We start from the raw sequence: 6000 nt of genomic DNA on the forward strand, positions 1-6000 counted from the left end.
CATGTCTCAGTATTTTCAGGACTGGATGCGTAGGAATGGCATACTACACCAGACCTCAGCTCCTTACACTCTGGCTGAAAATGGAGTGGCAGAACGCAGAAATGGGGTTCTGCAAACCATGATGCATTGCCTACTTGAAGATGCTAACCTCAGTCTCCCATTCTGGGGTGAGGCTATTAAATATGCTAACCATATCATCAACCGTACTTGGAGTAGTGTAATCAATCAGACCCCTTATTTCATGTTATATGGACACAAGCCTGACCTCTCACATCTCCATATTTTTGGCTCATATGCTATGGTGAATATTCCTTTAGCCCAAAGAAAGAAAGGGGGTCCTGCAGCAAAAAGAATGAGATTTATGGATATTGATGATAATTCAAAATGGAGCAAATACATTGACTCTCATCACGTCATAGTGATTTCACAATCTGCTACTTTTGAGGAAGATGCTGACTGGTCCAGGATTACTATAGAATATGCCTCGGATTTCTTTCTTTGATATTCACCATGGATCAGAGCCACGTTCCATCCTCCTCTGATCAGGAGTTTGATTCTCCTGTGACATGACCTTTCATAAACAATTTAGATAAGGAGATAAAAGGGGACTCATCAAATTTGCAGACAACACCAAGCTCATGGGAATAGCTATCATTCCAGAAGGTAGGCTTAAGATCCAGAAGGTTCTCAACAGACATTTGAGCCTATCTAACAGAATTAAATTAGTGGTAAAAAAGTACAAGTTTTACATTTAGGTGAGGTCCAACTAATCTTATTTGGCCTGACCATTGGCAAACCCCCTGGTTTTGACCTGCCTGGTTTTGTCTGGTTGAAATTGAACAGAATTAGTTGTGCTACTGGAAAACATGTCTCTGCCCTGGGTTAGTGGGGATGGGGATTCCCCTTGTTGCAATTGTGGTGCTGATATGCAAACATATTGTGCAAGATTGCCCCTGACCTGTGTTCTATGGATATGCATGAAGCATATGTGGCAGCCCCTCCTAAATACTGGAATATTGTTACCATGTCAATCCTAGCCGCCCTTTTCTTTAGGTTAGTCACATCCAATTCCTGCAACCATTCTTTATATGTTTTAGTAACAAACCTTACAAAAATCTTACCCAAACAAAATCATGGGGAGCTTGGCAATAAACAATTCCTGAGAAGATTTCTTTGATTTGATTTGCTTCACTTTGATTCCCTTTTTCTTTTTTCTTTCCTTTCATAAACATGTACCAGTAACAAAATATAGTCCTTGACTTGCCACCTCAATAACGAGCAGAATTTCCATTGCTAAGCAAGGCATTTGTTAAGTGACTCATAGTGTAGTTAGTACAAAAATGTATCTTTATGTTATTTTTCCATGTTAAAAGATGAGATTTAAATAGAAGATTAGATTCAAAGGAAGTAGAAGGGATAAGAATCTTTCTTCAGATTGTGTACCTTTTTGTAGGCAACAGGTTTTGTTCCTATTGATTGGCTTTTAACACATGCTGAGAAAGTATATTGTTTATCTGGAGCTTGAAACAAAAGAATTGAGGTAGTCCTCAGGTTATTACCAAAAATGAGCCTGGCAGTTAAGGTTGTAAGTCTTGACTGTTGTGAAATGGGTGTCGTGTGACTGACCCAATTTTGCCACTTTTTTTTGTAGTAATCATTAAGCAAACGTGGTGGTCATGAAGTGGATGTCGCAGTGCTTAACCAAAGACTGCAGTTGTTAAGGGACCCCCATTGTTTGCTTTGGGCTGTTCTTTACCAGAAATGGTAAACCATCATAAATCACATTCACACGATTGTGGGGCACTGCAAATGGCCCCAAATGCAGTCTGATTGCCAAAGGCCCAAAATATATTCACACAATGTCAGATTTTCAAAACTGGGTCCTAGGTCCATAGTAACTTTGAATGGTTGCTAGTTGGCCAGTTGCAACTCAAAGACAAATTGTACCATCTCAACATTCTTGCCATCTTCTGTCATATACAAAGCTCCTTGCATACAAAAAAACTCATTCTACAACATTTCTGGAATGCACTGTGCCAAAACAGCATCAGTGGAGGAACGACCTGGAGATGTCAAATTCATGAATAAATATGGATGAAAAAGAAGACTCTTATTTGTAAGGAAGTTGTGCCTGTATATAATTTTTCATTGATTACAAATATGTATCAGGTATCCTTTCTACTAACCTGAACAACTGCTGCAGAAAACTTAGAACTACACATGGTGCGGAAGAAACCCAGTCCTACAGTTTTTTTTTAATTTTTTTTATTTTAATCCCATTTATATCCCGCCCTTCTCCGAAGACTCAGGGCGGCTTACAATCTAAAGCACAATGTGCTTAGCAATAGCCTTCATTCTATGTATATGCCTGCTTATGAGGGCTTATTAGTTGATCAACTTAGGTTGATATTCCCATAAGAAAGAAGGGAGGGGGATATGCTTTATAGAAGACAGAAGCACACTTGTAGCCTTGGAGTATACATAACCCTGTATGGATTTTTGCAGACTGACTCTCTTTTTCTTCCCATTCCCAAACAAAACAAAAACAAAAGATCTCAACTGATCATGTGAGAAACATGGTGATATCATCACGCTATGTAACCAATCAGACCTTGCCTGCAATGATATCATAATATGTAACAAAGACAAAGTAAGGGGAGGCAGTCAGACATTTTGATCCACTGAACTCAGTCTAAAAATGGTCAAAGACTAATACCTTTCTTTTGATGTATTTTTTTAAAAATTACTCAACTACTGTAATGTTTCCGGGCACAAGGAATGAAGAACAACATGCTTAATTGTGCAAGGTAGTTTGTTTTTTTTTTTGTCATTGCTGTTTTCCGATAGACAGGAATCTTACCAGACAAAAGCAGATGTTCTGAACCAGCCCTCTTCTCCCAACCCCTAATTAAGAGACGAGTCTGGAAAGCGTCCAAGGCTAAAAGGCTTCTGCCAAGGTTTAATTACGCAGATAACAAAACACAAGAGCTTGTCTTCTCAAACGAAAAAGTTGCTTTCAGCAACTAGCCCCTCCCCAAACACTTCTTTTATAGAGAGCTCAGGGCGTGGTCTCCCTGTGCCTCCTCCCGAGGAGTCCCATAGTCTTTCTTTGTTTGTCCCTGCTCGTCTGCCTCCTACGTCGGGCGTCCTTGAACAGGGCCAGCTGTGGGTCATCATCCTCCGCACTCTCGGGCTCACACAGCTGAGAAGAGGTCCCCGGCTGAGGACTCTGCAAAGCCTCCAAATCATCATCAGCCGGTTCGTTTCCCTCCTCCCCCACATCTGAGTCCTCCGATACATCGGACCCGGCTGTCGGACCCACCGGCTGGCCCTGAGTCACAACACTATCCCGCACCGCAGGGCCCTTCCCTCGGGTCTGCCGATCCGGATGCGGTCGGGATGGGAACTGTTCGTGAAAAGCAGTCACCAACGCAGGGGCATGAACGGCGGTCGCGTCTTCCCATGTGAAGTCCTCCGGCCCGTACCCTTTCCACTCGATCAGGTACTGGAAGCGACCTTTCAGCCAGCGGGAATCCCTGATGCTGGCGACCTCGTACTCGGGGGTGCTGCCTCCATCACGAGTTCCTGATGGGGGAGGTTCCGCTTGGCGAAGTGGACAGGCCGGTTGTTCGGGGACCAACAAGGACCGATGGAAGACGGGGTGCACGCGCAGGGAACGTGGCAGAGTTAAACGATAGGCGACCGGGTTGATGACGGCCTCGACTGGGAACGGTCCAAGGTAACGGTGGTCCAGCTTCCTCGCCGGCCGAGTGGATGGTAGGTTCCTGGTGGACAGCCAGACCCGATCCCCCACCGATAGTGGAGGCGTATCCCTTCTCGACCGATCGGCGAACCTCTTGTAGTCGGCCTTGGCCTTCTCCAGCTGCCGTCGCACCAACCGATGGATCGCCTGTAACTCCGCCATGAATTCGTTCGCTGCCGGCTCCGGTGAGTCCACGGGAGAAAGAGGGAAGAACCTGGGGTGATAACCCACGTTGGCCAAGAACGGTGTCATCTGCGTGGAGGTGTGTTGCGAGTTATTAAAGGCAAACTCGGCTATGGCCAAATAGTCCACCCAGTTGTCCTGCTGCAGGTTAACATAGCAGCGCAGATACTGCTCTAAGATGCCGATGACCTTCTCGGTACCCCCGTCGGTCTGAGGATGATGCGCGGACGAGAGGCAAACCTTAATGTCCAACGCCCGCATCAACTCCTGCCAGAAGCGGGCTGTAAACTGGGCCCCCCTATCGGAGACGACCCTGTCGGGAAGGCCATGCAGCCGGAACACCTGTTGGATGAACATGCGACTAGTGGCGCGAGCTGACGGTAAGCCGCGACAGGGGATGAAGTGCGCCATCTTGGTCAACATGTCCACCACCACAAACACTGTCGTGAAGCCGGAGGATGGGGGTAGATCCGTCAGAAAGTCCATGGACACAGCCCCCCAGGGTCTCTTGGGCGTTGGCAAAGGCTGCAGTAAACCAGGCGGGGCCCCTGTCGCTGACTTGGCCTGCCTGCATGGGACGCAGGAGGTGACATAAGACTGGACATCGTGTCGGACTCGGGGCCACCAGAAAGTACGGGAGACCAGGTTCAGAGTCTTGAACAGGCCAAAATGCCCCGCAGCCGGGTTATCATGACATTGGCTGAGGACGAGTCCCCTGAGTGGCCCTCCTGGAACATAGAGCCGGTCACGATAATACAGGAGTCCATCCGTGACCGACCAAGGCGAATCTGGCCCCACCTCTTCCTTCCGCTGAGCCACCCACGCCTCCTGCTGCTGCGCCTCCCGGATCCGAGCCCGTATATCCACCGGCTCCCGTACCGCAGCAAAAGACTCGACGGGGATCACTGTCCTGGGCGGAAGCTTGTCTTCCACTCAGGTGTACTCGGGCTTCCTGGACAGAGCATCCGCTCTCTGGTTGTGCCCGCTTGGTATATACCGCACCCGAAAGTCAAACCTCGCAAAGAAGAGGGACCACCGGATCTGGCGTTGGTTCAAATTCCGAGCGGTCTGCAGACTTTCCAGATTCTTGTGGTCCGTCCGGACCTCGATTTGATGCCGCGCCCCCTCCAGATGATGCCTCCAAGCCTCGAACGCCGCCTTGATGGCCAGCAGCTCCTTCTCCCAGATGGTATAGTTGCGCTCCGAGGGATTCAATTTCCGAGAGTGATACGCGCAAGGGAAAAGGGTACCGTTGGGCGTCGCTGCCTGGAGTAACACGGCCCCAATGGCAATGTCAGAGGCGTCCGCCTCCACGACAAACGGCCGTTGCGGGTCAGGATGCTTCAAGATGGGCTCCTTCATGAAGGTGTCCTTCAAAGCTTGGAACGCCTGTTGTTCGGGGGCGTTCCACTGGAACCGAGTCTTCTTCTGCAGGAGCCGGGTGAGGGGGGCTGTCAAGGCAGCAAAGCCAGGGATGAATGTCCGATAGTAGTTGGCAAATCCAAGAAGTCGCTGAACATCCTTCACGCGACGCGGGGGTTGCCAACTCTGCAACGACTCAACTTTACTTGGATCCATGGCGATGCCCTCGGGAGAAATGCGGTGGCCCAAGAAATCAATGGTCACCTGGTAGAACTGGCACTTCTCCAACTTGGCAAACAGCCGATGTTTCCGGAGGCGCTGCAGGACCTGACGGAGATGCCGATGATGCGCTTCACGCGACGGGGAGTAAATCAGGATGTCGTCCAGGTAAATCACAACAAACTGGTCCAACAGATCCCGAAAGATGTCGTTCATAAAATGCTGAAACACAGCGGGGGCGTTGGTCAGGCCAAACGGCATCACCGTGTACTCGAAATGTCCATAGCGAGTACCAAACGCTGTCTTCCACTCATCACCCGGCCGAACCCTGACGAGGTTGTAAGCTCCACGCAGGTCCAGTTTCGTGAAGATCTTAGCCTCCCGGAGTCGGTCCAAGAGCTCGGGGATGAGGGGCAGCGGGTAGCGGTTACGCACCGTGATAGCGTTGAGTTTCCGGTAGTCACAGCAAAGCC

This window comes from Vipera berus (assembly GCF_964194415.1).
Source record: "Vipera berus genome assembly, chromosome: 8".
Lineage (NCBI taxonomy): Eukaryota > Metazoa > Chordata > Lepidosauria > Squamata > Viperidae > Vipera > Vipera berus.